Source organism: Benincasa hispida, chromosome 10 (assembly GCF_027475165.1).
Source record: "Benincasa hispida cultivar pf3 chromosome 10, pf3_genome.v1.1, whole genome shotgun sequence".
Lineage (NCBI taxonomy): Eukaryota > Viridiplantae > Streptophyta > Magnoliopsida > Cucurbitales > Cucurbitaceae > Benincasa > Benincasa hispida.
The window spans coordinates 5,721,137-5,737,100 of NC_143487.1; the positions used below are offsets into that span (position 1 = coordinate 5,721,137).

The 15,964-nt window shown below is 38.7% G+C and overlaps 1 long non-coding RNA gene across 1 annotated transcript; it reads left to right on the plus strand.

Moving 5' to 3' along the window:
• Nucleotides 1–12,772: 12,772 nt before the first annotated feature.
• Nucleotides 12,773–15,428, plus strand: LOC120087582 (uncharacterized). Its single transcript, XR_005484623.2, has 4 exons — nucleotides 12,773–13,037; nucleotides 13,116–13,196; nucleotides 13,284–13,337; nucleotides 15,223–15,428. It is a non-coding gene; the product is annotated as an uncharacterized LOC120087582 (long non-coding RNA).
• Nucleotides 15,429–15,964: the final 536 nt, after the last annotated feature.

Genomic DNA, 15,964 nt, shown 5'->3' on the forward strand with positions numbered 1-15,964 from the left:
AGGTTTCATGATACAAGATACTGAGGTCAAGGCTGGTTGTGAAGAATATGCAAAGATCGTGTAATGCGGTGACAAGTCTTATGTACGAAGCAAAAACGGAAAAGATAATTAATACAAACATCGCAAGTTTCTTAATCGCGTTAAAGATATAAGTACCGTTCCGCTTTTCCCTTAGCGTACACCTTTCGGTGATCGACCACGTTCCCAAATCTCTATGGTGAAACAGGGATGAACACAAGGTTGCTTCCATCTCTAGAAGTACTACTCGCTTTAGTTAATGCATTCTTCTAACCTTCTCTCGACAGATCAGAATGACATCTTCACTTCTACTCTCACAGGTGAAGATGTTGTTTAGAATGCCTTAGCTAAACACATTTATCTCTTTAGCACAGATTAAATTACTCATTTAATCTATATTAATTACCAAGGTATTAAGAAAACTTCATGAAGAAATCGATTAATGAAGGAACGGAAATAGACAGAAAAGTGGTAGTGAAATGATTGAGACATTTAATAAAACTATTTAGCGTCTAATACATGATTTGTGAATGAAGAGATTTAAAAGATGAAATACACTTGATGAATTAGAGTTAGAAACAAATACAAATAAGCGCCAACATCTTAGCACCGATCTGGATGGAGATTTGCTTGCCGGCGTGGATGAAGTGAGCGAATGGATGAGCTTCCCTCTCAGGCTTGCTCAACCGGTAGTAGGGATCTAAGCACAGAGCTTCATGACGGGGATCGAGCAGATTCGCACTGAGACTCACCTCTCGGCCTTGTCTCTTTTCTTCCTAGATTTCTTCCGATCAGTACTCAGCTCAGCCTTTTCTCTCAATAATCCAGTAGCAATTAGCCCTCGTATTAATTATTCCCGCATCAAGTATATATTCTCTGAATTCAATGGGGGTATTTATAGGTGAAAAAATTTGACTCTTGGCTTGTGGACCCCACTTCTTATTATGGCAATTTCGAAGATGGAGGAATAAATATTCCTTCTGTTATGCAATCAGACCGTTAAATCTGCACAACGGTTAGTTGTATACGTGTAACAATCCTCCGCGTTTGCGTTGCTTAGCTGCATCTTTCGATCGGTTGCTCGCATGCGACATTATTTTTATTACCACATGTGGTTGAAAGTCAGCTCGGGATCGACTGTCACATTACACCGTCATTGCGTTAATCGTCTCTTCATTGTTAATTGACGGGCACAATGTGAAAGAGATGCGTTGTTCAGTTTCTCGTTGTGCCTTGATCGAGAGTGGTGACTTGGTTTCCTACAAAACAGAGTAAAAATATCCTCTTCTACCATCTTGATGATGTTAGTGGGTGTAATTGCGATAATTTATATTTATTGTATTTCTAAGCTAATTTTCATACAATCGACGCATATTTACTCTCTTTTGGCCGTAATATCTAAAAAAGACAGCATAAATAACTTGTATTTCTGCAAGTTATCACACTCCCAAATTTAGATATATGCTCGAGGAAAAAAAGTCAATAGAAACTGAGGTGCAAGTACTGTAAGAAGAAGGGTCATGTAATCAAAGATTGCTTCATTTTAAAAAGAAAGAACCAAGAAAAAGAGAAAGATTCAAAAGATCAACAACGTAAAGCATATATTGTTGAGGGATATTTCATATACTCTAATGCTCTTGCTTCAATTCAAGACCAAGCTAATTTGGTAAGTCCTTTAGGTAAACAAGATTGGGTGCTTGACTCAGGATGAACTTACCACATGAAACCCTTGAAGCCCTGTTTTAATACTTACAGAGAAATCATTGGGGAGTCAGTGTACATGGGCATATCTTCTACTAAGGCAATAAAGCTAAATTCCTCTCCTATATTTTTGCGTCGATTGGCTGCCTTGAATGTTACACTTAGGCACATTTCTTAACAACGCAATTTCCTTCTATCCTTGCTAATTCTTAACAAAGCCCTACTTTATTCTTTTATATAACAAATTTCTGCTCAAAGATGCTTTTCTAGTTTTAAAAATAGAATGTTTATCTCTTCTTTGTCAAAACAACTTGATGTATCTATATACGGTGGTCAAACTTTACATCATTTATTTAGAGACTGTTGGTCATGGTTACACTCTTCGTTTTGGTTTGTTCCCACGGGTATCATGCAAACATCCAACGATGGTTGTGTGCCAAATTCCAACTTTAACTCGTGATAATTAGAGGATTTGTCTCTTGCATTTATTTTCTTATCTTTTTCATATTGCGTTGTTCTTGGAAACCCACCTTCATTTTGGCTTGCTCCTACGGGTGTCATACGAACATCCAACTACGAGAAGGCTCCTTTCACAACTAAACTCTTATCAGGTTTGGAACATTTTTTAGGTTTTCCCTTGCGCTGACATCGGAGTTTGGCCTAATTTTTTTTTTGGTAATGATCGCATATTCTTAAATACTGCATATTCTTGATCTCATCTGCTCAGACCTTCTCCACCCCCAAATTTAAAGATCGGCAAGGTCCTCATTGTGTAGGTTGGATAGACTAGACAAACACTTAGAATAAAATTTCAAAAAGAAGGTTTGAGCAGAACTTTGAAAGATAAAAGGTAAAGTACTGCTAAACTAAGAATTAACTAAGTGTTAGTCAGAATTTACAAAATATGGGAAATGTTCCTAAGTATAAACATATTATACATCATGGTAGAGCAATGAAAAACGTAAAAGTAAAAGACTAAGAATATCGCAAATATTGTCAAAGGATGATAAAGAAAAAGGCACAGGTAAATAGAAAGAATATTTACTCAATTGTATTGAATATTAACAAAGTATACAAATAATTAAAAATTAACGCAATACAAAAATTGTTGCCTACACAAAGAATCAAAGAATTTCATTAACTTAGAAAAAAATAATGAATTGAATAACAAAATAATGAATGGCTGCCAAAAAAAAAAAAAAAGAATGTAAAGATCATTGCTGGGGAGCAGGAGGGTCTGGAGGAGTGTTTTGAGGTGGTGCTGTAGGAGCTTCTTCAAAATTCTGTTGCTGCCTTAGATGCGGAGGCACCATGGGACCATGAAGATATGCTGTGAGAAAATCAAAGTACTCATGGTTTCGCTCCGCAATCTATCTTTGATGGTGATGGACTTTAAAAATATTGTGTTGAATGTTGATCAACGCCTCCTTTGATGTGGCAGCACTGTACTATATATCATCAATTTGCTCCATTACCACATCAAACCTCTGGTTGAAGAAGGCTTGTTGTTGAGCGAAGAGTTGTTGTTGTTGGGAGAAGAGGGACCGCATTTCAGCTAACTCTGCAGACAAGAAAGGGATGAAAGGTTGTGCCTGCACTGTCTCGCCAACATCGTTTTGGGGTTGGGCAGAGGTGCCTTCACCCAAATCGTGTGGGTCATCAATATGCAACAATGGAATGGAAGGTTGTGGTGATGAAGCTGCAGGTGAGTAAATTGGTGGGTATGCAGTTGGAGAATTTGGAGTGAGGAGAAGGTTGGTAAAGTGCTCATGGAGTGGAGAAGAAGGTTGTGCGGGTGGGCTCGAAGGGCTTAGAGGGCAGATTACTAAGGGTAAAGGGTCCAACAGTTTTGGATCTTTGGTTGTTTCTTCTTGGATTTTCCCTTTTCACTTATCATCTTCGCGCTGTCTCTTTGGCCTAGGTTCTTGCGGCGAATTAAGATCGATTGCGGGCCTCTTTAAAGGTACCTCTGGGCAATGCGAGGAGTCTTTGAGGAGCAGCCTCAAGATTTTGATTTTGATGAGGCCATGTGCTTCTAACATGGGTTCTTCCTCAATGCCTACCCCCACTGACAGGCACATAATTGAGATAGTCCATGGAAAGAAATGTTGTCCTCTAATGTGCCCCACAAAGTCTCGAATTTGACTTGCGATCAACTGGCCCACATCGATAGGAATGTCGCGCGCAATGCAGTATGCGGTCATAACTCGATCCCTTGAAATGGTCTTGTCATGGGAAGTTGGGTTTAGCCGCTTCTCAACCAGATAAACCAAAAGCCTTGCCTCCAGAAGTAGAGTCTTGGATGCCAGGGTCTTGATGCCTTTTAAAGAAACTGACCACTTCGTGCCCGATTGCGTTAATACTTGCAGTGCATCTTCCAATTGTTGTTTCGTGGGATCATTAATGATTTTGTTACCCGGTGAATTCGGGTTATCCTTCATTTGGTATAGTTCATTGATGTTCTTTGTGCTGAAGGGCACCACTTGCCCTTTTATGGTCATCACATCCCCTAGTGCCATGTAACTATCCATGGTAAAAGTCACGCACTACCTTTGGAACAATGATGGCTGGGCACTGGAAAAATGTGTCCCAGCCATGCTCCATGATCACGCTTGTGATGAGGTCAGGTAGTGGCAATCGTGCAGGGTAAAAGCCCATCTTCATCAACAAGTCGTCATTTTCTTTCTTTCTGGATGGACGTGCCTTTGCCAACACGGGCTTGTTGCTTTCTGCGACCACTTTGCCCTTTCCTTTGGCTAATGCAAGGCGGGTTTGTTGCCTTTGTTTTCTTTCCCATTCCATGCATTGTTCCTCCTTCTCTCGTTCCGCGAGTTCTTTACCTTTCTTCTTTTGTAAGTGCCTCCTATTAGCTTCGTGCTTCTTCTCCTTCTCCTCTTCCAATCTCTTTTTCCCTTCTTTCTTCTTCTTTTTCTCTTCCTCTTCTTCTTCTTCTCTTTCTTCTCTCTTAAACTCTTCTACAAACTGCTCGGAGGCCAGCAACAGACGTTCCTCCTTGCACCTCTTTATTTCTTTGAGCCTTGCGAGCTTATTATTACTGCGCATTTCCTCATCTTGTAGTCTTCTTCTACGATTTCCTTCTGCCATGATTTGCTTTGCGCACTCCATTTTTCCTCATCTTCTTTTCTCTTTCTTTCCTTTTCTTCTATTATGTTGATCAAAATTAAAGGGTCAACAGTAGACCCTTGCGGCGCATTCTCCCTACGATGTCACATGAGGGGGGGTATCTTCTCCTTCTTCGCCTTCCTCGACCGCAACCAATTGCGTTGTTTCAGGTTGCGTCGGCTCCATCAATTACGCTGTTCCCTCCCCCCCTCCCCCCCTCTCCCTCATCCTCCCTTACAGAGGTTGATTCTCCATCATTTTCTAGGCTTGCAGCCCTCTGCTTCTTTTCTTCTTCCTTTTTTTGGCGCCTTTCTTCACGCCGACGCATTCTTATTTCTTCCTTCTCTTTCTTCTTCCTCTCCTTCTTCTCTTCCTCATCTTCATCATCATCCTTCTTCTCTTTATTCTTTTTCTCCTTGCGATGATGAGATGACTCAGCTTCTCCAGCCTTTCTCCCTTTACTTTTCTTCTTCTTCTTTTCCTCTTCAACTACTTCTAGTTGCGTCTCCATTACAACCTCATCCATCGCAACTTTAGCCACCGCAACCTCCTCCACCGCAACTTTAGAGGTTCTGTCATAGGTTTCTGCGTTGGCAGTTACGTCAGGAGTCTCTAAGGCCAGAGTGCCTCGTTCCATATTTTCTTCGTTTACCACTGCCTCTGGCACTACCACTTCTTCAGTCACCAACACCGCCTCTTCAGTCACCACCGCCGTCATCTCCTCTATGGACAGTGGTTGGTTTACAACCTCTACCTCGGGTAATCCTTCTCCTTGCTCCAAATGACTCAGAATGTTTCCAAACACTTCCTTGTCAGAATGTTTCCAAACACTTCCTGGGGTATTTTCAGTGTTGTGCCCCCTCTTGAACTGAGGAGGCCGGATGGACAATGGGTTTCTCTGGGTCTACCGGCGATTCTTGGGACAATATAGGGTTGGGCAGCAAGCCTGCGACTGGTAGCAAGGAATGCCTCCTCTCGTATGGCGATTTGGTCAGAGGAAGGGGTTCAGGGTGAAGCAGAGTGTTGGGAAGCTTGGTCAGCCATGGATGGTAAGCTAGGGAATACTGAAAAATTCGCTAGGGTTTTGGGAAGAAGAAGGCTTCGTATGCTGGTGCTAGGGTTTTTCAAAGTGCAAATGAGGTAAAAATCTCACAGACGGGAAAGGGTTCCTATTTATAGGTTGGGCCACAGTGGGCCCAACGCGATTTTTGCGACGACAGGCCTCGAGAAGCTCAAAAGGTCCGTCGTTCAAACTTCCCTCATTTATGAGTTTTCAGAAAAACGTCCTTTCATCTGCAGAATCATCATTGCTTTGGGATACGAAATGGTTGGACTTCTCAAGTGCAAAAATAATTTTCTTTAATATTTTATTCGAATGGACGCAATGTAAAGATTAACCCAATGTGCTCACCAACGCAAATGCATCTTTGCAGAGGATGGGCAACAATGCATACACCCCTGCAACACACCCCTTAACTAACACATTTCTGGAGCATGCCTCAACATAGTGCATTTAGCTAAGGACGGGCAAAGGACATATACGTGCGCAACACACCCCTCAGTTTCAACGCATTCGAGTTGGATGAACGCAAAGCGTGTCTTGCTTGGTTCAAGATGCATCCATCATCGCCTTGCATACTAGATGTTGATTGTTTCATTTTATTTATTTCATTTTATTATTATTTTTTCATCAACACAAGTTGCTAAGACTTGCGACAATAAATTTTCCTTTATTTCTCAATCATTCACTAATCAAGGACTAACACATTAATTACAGAAAAGTTAAAAGAATTAAAGACGGTATAAAAATAAATGTAAAGGAAATAAATGAAGAATTTAATTCGTAAAGTCAAGAAACGAATTAAATGCAGAAGTAAAGACAAAATTCAAGAATTAAATAAGACAAAAATGAAAGAAAGCATTAAACATAGTTGTGAGATATGGACCGAAAGATGCGGTCCGGCTTGCCTGCCTAATGTCCTAGATAAATTGCTCCTTTCCATTAGATCCCAGGGCTTCTGAGTTGCTAGGCAACGTTCCTAGTGCTCTATTTCTCAATTCAGATGCCAACTGGCCCCTTTGGTTCTCCAAGTTTCGAATTGAAGACGCCTATTTTGCATCACTACGTCATTTTTGTCCATATATTGTTCCACTAAGGCCTCCAATGAGCTTCCAGAGTTTCGATTACCTTGGTTGCTCGGTTCGAGTTATGGTGAAAAGGAGGATTTCCTCGACTGCCACTCTGATGGTTGATTGGCCCCCCTTGGTTTGGATTGCCACCCCCACCGAAGTTAAGATGGCTCCTCGAGCCAGGATTGTAGGTGTTGCTGAAGGGGTTGTTTTGGATGGCGGATACTTGCTGGAGATTCGATAGGCACATTTATGCTACATGAGCCCCTCCACTATTAACCCAACTTATTGTGGACACTTGAGCTGGGGCAGCGGGTTGCACTGACTGTTGGGGGATGGCTCCTTGATTGATTGCCATTGATTAAAGGATGGAGGTCACCGTGGCCATCTGAGCGACCAACGTGGTCATTGTCTCCGCAGGGACAATGGCAGTTTCATTCTTTCTTCTTTCGGCGCCTCGACCTCCATAGCCATCATCAATTTAGTCATCCATATTCCGCGATATGTGGTCAACGATGACTTTAGACTCAGTATACGTTTTGTCCATAAAACCTCCTGTCGCGAAGGCATCAGTAATAGCCTGTGTCGATTTATTTAGGTTGTTATAAAAGATCTCCATCAACATGCAATCAGGTATCCCGATATACGGGCAGTTTTTCACCAATCTTCTAAATCGCACCCAGACGGTGCTCAGGGCCTCATTCTCCATTTGCTCGAATTTCAGTACATCTTTTCGTTGCCTTGCATTGAGAGCCGGTGGGAAGAACTTCTTCATGAATCGCTCCATTAGTTCATCCCATGATGTGATCTCGTTTGGCTCTAGTGAGTGAGCCCACCTCTTAGCTTCATCCCTCAAGGTGTAAGGGAACAAATACAATCTAATATTCTCCGAGGTTACGCCAGGTAATGAGAAGTTTCCGCACAATTCGACAAAGTTGTTCAAGTGGGCATGTGGGTCTTCACCTTGTAGACCCAAGAATGGCCCTGCATTTTGGATCATTTGTAGCATGACCCGCTTTATTTCGAACCTTGCATTCTCCTCAACAGTAGGCCTCGAAATCCCAGGCGAAAAATCATACAGGTTGGGTGCCGCATAATTCCTCATGGGGATGTTGAAATCAGCAGCCAGGAAAACAAGATCCTGTGCTGGTCTAACAGTCTCTTGATTTACTACGGGAACCGCATTGTCGTTATTATCTGCCATACTCGCTGCTTTCTTTCGCCTTATCCGATTCTGGCATGCCTGTGCGCAAAAGGTACGCTTGATCTTAGGGTCCGCTTCGAATTCTGGTTCAGCACCAGTACTCATAAATTGTCAAGCTACTCTCTGCATTAAACAATCAGTACAACGATATCTGTCTTGCAAATACCACAAACACACTCAAACAATAAACTGTTAACCAGTCCCCGGCAATGACGCCATAAACTTGTAACAACATAGATTTCATGCGATGATATGTGATACTACTTCTAGATAAGCGTAATTAACAAATGTTCTTATAGTATGTTGTGAATTGTCACAAGTTTCCTTACGTTGAAACCAAGTATAATTTCACCGCAAATTTTTCGGTGTGATCCGAGGTCGAACACAGGGACTGTATGAGGTTATTGCATTATGTTTGTGATATATGCGACCAAGAATTTTTCAATTTATAAAAGTTGTTGTGTACAAGTAATTAAACATGCGATAAAGTAAAGTAAAGTGGTAAAAATGCTATAATAAGATAAATTGCATTAAAGTAAATTGCGATAAAGTAAATCTAATCTAAGATGATACAAGATACAATTTTCATGATACAAGATACTGAGGTCAAGAATGGATGTGAAGATTATGCAAAGATCGTGTAATGCGTCGACAAGTTTTATGTACGAAGCTGAAACAGAAAAGATAATTAATACAAACATCACAAGTTTCTTAATTTCATTAAGGATATAAGTACTGTTCCGCTTTTCCATTGGCGTACATCTCTCGGTGATCGGCCACGTTTCCACATCTCTGTGGCAAAACATGAACGTGATGACACAAGGTTGCTTCCATCTCTGGAAGTACTACTCCCTTTAGTTAACACATTCTTCTAACCTTCTCTCAACAGATCAAAATGACATCTTCACTTCTGCTCTCACAGGTGAAGATGACGTTTAGCATACCTTAGCTAAATGCATTTATCTCTTTAGCACATATTAAGTTACTCATTTAATCCATATTAATTACCAAGGTATTAAGAAAACTTCATAGAGAAATCGATTAATGAAGAAATGGAAATAGACAGAAAAGTGGTAGTGAAAATGATCGAGACATTCAATAAAACTATTTAGCGTCTGATACATGATTTGTGTATGAAAAGATTTAGAAGATGAAATACACTTGATGAAATAGAGTTAGAAACAAATACAAATAAGTACTAATGTCTTAGCGTCAATCTGGATGGAGATTTGCTTGCCGGCGTGGATGAAGTGAGCGAATGGATGAGCTTCCTTCTCAAGCTTGCTCAACCGGTAGCAGGGATCTAAGCACAGAGCTTCATGACGGGGATCGGGCAGATTCGCACTAAGACTCACCTATCGGCCTTGTCTCTTTTCTTCCTGGATTTCTTCCGATCAGTACTCAGCTCAGCCTTTTCTCTCAATAATCCAGCAGCAATTAGCCCTCGTATCAATTATTCCCGCATCAAGTATATATTCTCTGAATTCAATGGGGGTATTTATAGGTGAAAAAATTTGACTCTTGGCTTGTGGACCCCACTTCTTATTATGACAATTTCGAAGATGGAGGAATAAATATTCCTTCTGTTATGCAATTAGACCGTTAAATCTGCACAACGGTTAGTTATACACGTGTCGCAATCCTCCGCGTTTGCATTGCTCAGCTGCATCTTTCGATCGGTTGCTCGCATGCGGCATTATTTTTATTACCACATGCGGTTGAAAGTCAGCTCGGGATCGACTGTCGCATTGCACCGCCATTGCGTTAATCGTCTCTTCATTATTAATTGACGAGCACAATGTGACAGAGATGCGTTGTTCAGTTTCTCATTGAGTCTTGATCGCAAGCGATGACTTGGTTTCCTGCAAAACAGAGTAAAAATATCCTCTTCTACCATCTTGATGATGTTAGTGGGTGTAATTGCGATAATTTATATTTATTGTATTTCTAAGCTAATTTTCATACAATTGACGCATATTTACTCTCTTTTGGCCGCAATATCTGAATAAGGCAGCATAAATAACTTGTATTTCTACAAGTTATCAGCCGCATCCATAGTTTCCTAGAATAAGGTGCCCAACCTCATTCATGTATTATAGACCATTTTGGCAATATATTTGAACTTGATCCACATTTATGTCACTACATAGAGTTCAAACTACATTAAATAGCCTCAGGACTTTAGTTTATTGAATTCAATATTACAATTTCAATAACAACTTTATCAAAAAACAAAACGAAATATGTTTATTAATTTACAAACTACGAGTTTTAGGACATAAAATCCAACAGATTTGGCTTCTGCGATCATTGTTGTAGAAAGAATGGTAAATGTCATGGAAAACCCTACTCATTCAAACAAACAAAGGGGAAACTTCTTCTAGGCGACAAGACGGGTGGATCGGAGAGCAAAAGAAAGGGAAGGAACATGCTACCAAAGAGCTGGGAACAAGCTTGGTAAAACTAACAAAGGGTTAGGGTTGTTTCATTTGTGGAGGCCCTCAAAGAGCCCGTTGCCCAAATCAAGATAAATTAAGTGCATTGATCACTGATGACAGACAGGGGAGAAGTTCCCTTCTTACCCCTCGTATGCTTCACACATTTAGTCTTTCTTCTCCCTTACGTGATAGAGCTCTAAAACCAAGTGCTTGCTTCAGTTATAGTCCTGAATTAAATAAGGTGGGAAAGAATGGTTCGAAAATTGAGTTTTTTGCCCGAGACCAATGGAAATAAGGAAAGGAAGGACTAATACGAAAGTTGGTCAGCCTAAGCTTAAAGTGAAGGAAGGGCCCTGTTCCAGTATTGGAGAAACATGGCATAGAAAACAGGGTATGTCATGGGTTGCAGGGAAGAGGTAACACGTGTACATGAAAGCAAGCAAGAGCAGAGTGTAGAGGTGTCCACGGATAAACCACTCCAAAGTCATAATGTCTCAAAACAAGGAGGCCATATGGAAACAAGTTGTTAAACTTCAAAGAGAAAGAAGATTGACCCAAGGCGATAAAATCTCAAATTTTGGATTTTTGTGTGAAATCCCTGTTATTTTTTTAGTCAACTGCTACAAGATTAACAATTCCATGAGTTTGGGCTTCTGTTGCTGACATAAAAACATCTTTTTCCATGTCTTCGGATACAACCCATAAGGGTTTGCCTGTTCTTTGTACATAAACCCATAACTTTAGTAGTTCTTCCACTTCCAAGATAGATTCTCCCATTTGTGCTCATTAAAAAACTAACAGGTTGATGGATCATTACCCTGATGATTTAATAAATGGTTTTCTCTATCCTACATTATGATTTTGAGGAAGATGTGAATAGAGATGCAGAAGTTTCTGTTGAAGTTAGAGGTGCAAGAGTAGTGGACGTAACTCTTGCAGAAGAGGAAGAAATGCGCAATAAAGGGGAGTTCCGGGCATAGGAGTTCATTCCACTATAATATGAGAAGCAGGTGCAAAAGTAGTAGAGTAGCATGTGCTTCCCTAGTAGCAAGAAAGAATAAATGAATTAGTGTGCTACCTTCCCCCCAAGGTCTCCATGTCTTCTTGGACTTAGTTTATGTTTGATTCCACCTGAACAACTAATATAGCATTTTCTAGGGGTAATGACACTGACACACTTTTCGTCTAAATAAGTTCTCTTTCGCCTACTAATAGTTCTTACCAATAAAGTGGAAAATATAGGAAAGAAAACAGTGGCACACACCTTGCTTCTGACTCAAAGCTTTCTACATACGGTGGTGCTCCTCTCTCTGATGCAATAGAATCTCTGGTATATGGGCGAGGGCTAAGCTTTGTTCTATAGTGGTTCAAGCTAGCACCCGTTTTAGCATATCATCTCACTCAATTTAAAATAAAATCCAGAAGAGACGGAGTCCCAAGTATATCATCAATGGATTCCAAAATTAAATTTACATAATATAAAGATCAAATTACATAGATATTAGGTATAGGATTTTAAAGTTCAACTACATCATCTCTTCCCAAAATAGTATACAAATTTAGATCATGCTTGCAAGGATACTACAGGATAAATGGAAAAAGTATAAGACTTGATCTTTCACGTGTGGCCATAAATAGAGAGATTTTGTTTTTGGTTATTTTTCAAAACTCCACTTATATTTTGGTCATATAATACAATTTCTCATGAAAAATTTGACTAGTTCGGATGTGATTAATTGGGCTATGCAATTGAGTTTGGTTATTTAGGCTTTTTAGTATTTGTAATGGGATGTTTTTTTTTTTTTTGCCATTGTAACAAGCCAAATTCCAAGAATTGCATATATTTATCCTTATTTATTTAGGTTCGGATTTCAAATTTTAGGGATTTGAAATCTATTTATTTTGGAGGGATAAATCGATTTAAATTAATCTTGATGAAAGATATGAAATTAATTCGAATATTGAGAATAGAATTTAATTTTTTGGTTTTAATTGAAGTTTGGTGCAAATTTAAAATCCTCTTGGAATATTAATTATTGGAATTGAAATGAGAAAATATATATTTTATGGTTGTTGGAGAAGAGAAATATTTTTTTTGTTTACTTTTTTTTTGTCAAGGGTCGAAGTGGGGAAATAGGGCTCTTAAAGAAAAAAAGCAAAAAGGAAAAATTTGCCCCTTTCTTCTCAGTACAGTGCGACCCCCTCCCTCTCGTCCTCATTCACGCTTGAGCATTTCCGCCCAGATGACTGCTTTCGGACAAAGCCACGCCAGCCACTGTTCATACCTAAGTCGCGCATCGATTTAGCCTTGTTGTCACTCATTCATGTTACCGCTCAGCACCTGTCGCCATCAGTTAGAAGCCGCCGCACCTGCCTCTGTCTGCGTCTTCCCTTTTTTCAGTCGCCAAAATCCTGTGATTTGGGTAAGTTTTGGGTTTTTGGAATGCCCATTAATATTGGTTTAAATTTTGGCCAAAACTAATTTACCCATAAACTTCAAGGATGGATTTAGGAATTTGGGGTTGTTAAGGAAGTTATCCAGCGGAGTAGAGGTTCATTTTAGGAAGTTTTGGTACTTTTGGGTAAGTTGGTAAAGTATTAGTGTGTTTTTGGATTAGGTTATGTTGTTGTAATTTGATATTAAACCCTTGATATTTTTGTATATTCAGATTGGGTTGCTCAATTAAAGTGTTGGAATGGTTTTGGAACAAGCCACATGTTGGGTAAGTGGTTAAAATTTTTGTGGAATAAATTTGTGATCTAGAATTTGAAGCTAAGCATTAAAAGTTAATTTATGGTTTGTGCTTTAGTATTCAATTCAAAGTGTATGGATCTTGGTGGTTGGTGTGTTTGAATTGAATTTTGTGTCTAAACTCGAGGTAAGTGCTTCACTACCGGTTCGCCCTTTTTAGAAAGAACCGGTAGTGAATCGCTTATTACGTTTTTAGAAATAACCTAAATCCTATAAACTAATATTCATGGCTATTACATGAATACTTGAACTTTATGTAGTGACATAAAAGTGGTCAAGGTCGAGTAGATAGCCAAAATAGTCTATCGTATATGGATAAGGTCAGGTACCTTATCCCGAGGACTCTATCGGATGCAGACCACTTTGTATTTAATACAAATGGTGTGATCTTGAATTGTTCATGTGGAGACATGTGAGTATGGGCGTCCTGTGAAAAGAGTTTGTATAATACCGAACTAAGAAATAAGTCAATCTTACTTTATAACATTGTTTATTGTTTAAGATTGATTATTTCAAAGTGATGATCTAGGTAACTTGACCTTAATCCTGAGTTAACTATGAAAACATGTTTCTTCATGATTATCCTTAGATTTGCATGGGTGAGAGTTGGCTCAACAACGCTAGCTCAATAGGCATCCTATTTCAGGGGTAAGACTGGGTAGATAGTTGGGGACATAGGGTACAAGATGAAATTTCCTCCTACCCGCTTTTAGAGATAATAGAGAGGTTGTTCCTTTCAGAGCTAACTCTAGGTCATGAAAAAGGGGCTTCACCCTCTCAATGGCCCGAGAGGGACTCGGTTTGTTGATTGGATCACAAACCAATTATTCATTAGAGAATCAGGGGGACTTAAGAAGCAAGATATAATCTCGAGGGTAAAACAGCTTTTGACCTAGCTGTGATTACGAACAACTTGTGAAAGGTTGACTTACTAATTATGGTTATATCGAGTGGATAGAAATATATCTACAGTGAGAGGAGTGCAAATACTAGGCTTTAATGGAGTGACCCAGTAGTTAAAAATGTTGGTTAATTGGGCTAAAGATTTTAGTCAATTAATCTCGATCGTTGGAGTCCATGATCTGGAGGTCCATGAGGCCCCCTTACTAGCTCATATCGGACTAAACCTTAGAACAGCGTGACAAACGAGTTTGAAGTATTCGAATTTGATTTTTGGATCAAAATGTTGAATATATCCAATATATTTAACCTAATGTTTAGTTATGAATTAAACATATAAAGATAGAATTGGAGATATTCAAATAAGATTAAATATCAAAATTATGAATAGAAATTCGTATTGATTGAGATTAGCATTGGATTTAATAATTGAATATTAAATTAAATTAATTAAATTGTTTAATTAATTATTTAATATTAATTTAATTTAAAATTAATTATTAGAATTAATTTAATTTAAATTAATTATTAGAATTAATTTTGAAATTAAATGGAATTGGTCAAAATTGTTGACTAGGTCAAAATTGCAACAAAAATCAAGATGTTGATTTTAGACTTTGAGAAGTCAAAAAGTCAAATTGTTGACTTTGGAATTTTAGAGTCAAAGATAGAGTTTTGACTAAGTTAGTGGAAAAATCCAACATTTTTTAGTGGAAAAATCCTATTTTTGCATTGCAAGGTGTCAATCCCACTTGAAGACACTAATCTCACTCTGAGTTAGTGGAATTTGAGTGTCAAATTCGTATTAACTTAAATTTGCATGATTTGCCCTATAAATAGAATAGTTCTATAATGTTTAATCTTCTTGGTAAAATAGACTTTTATGAGCTTTTTTGGAGAAAAATACTAACCTATTTTTCTTACCCTTTTTCGTATCCAAATTGGTCACTCAACAGATCCCACTATCCCGTTCTAAGGATGGAAAATAGTCAAGAATACTCTCGTGGTGGTCTACGAATCGTTCATGAAAAAATTAGAGTGGATTTAGAGAAGAATTAAGACTGCAAAGGTTATATATTCTCTATCCGTTTGTTTTAATTTAATTGCATGTTTATTCTTTCAAAGTTAACATAATTAGAGTATTTAGATCCTTTATTTCTTTTACTATGCATGTGTTCGTTCAACCACTACCAGTGGGACCTAATGAACCTATAGATCAAAAGGTCAAACGATATGAGATCAATTGGCTAAACTCATTAACCAAGTTAATCAATATTCGTTAATTGTGGGTACACTCCGCTATAGACCCATAGTTGTACTCTTCTCACCACAGATATATGTAGGTGTTGATAATCAACAAATAGAAGCAATTTGGATCTTAAGCACTCTAATACCATCAATTTTAGCAAACAAGCAAGCATGTTCATAATAAGGAATAGGGTTTCAAAAATTTCACCTTTGAAGAACTCTTCAAATCTTCAAATCCAACTACAATTTTCTCTCCAACAAGTTGTAGACCACCACTTGATCTTCTCTACTATACTCTAGGATCTTAGATTGGATTCAAAATGAGTAGAAATTTAAGGAAGTTGGAAGATTTTCTTGGTTTAGAGACAATGGTAAGAGAAAACCCTTTTTTTTCTCTCCAATTTTTTTATTTCAATTACATGGAAAAACTCAAGAAAAAAAATGAATATT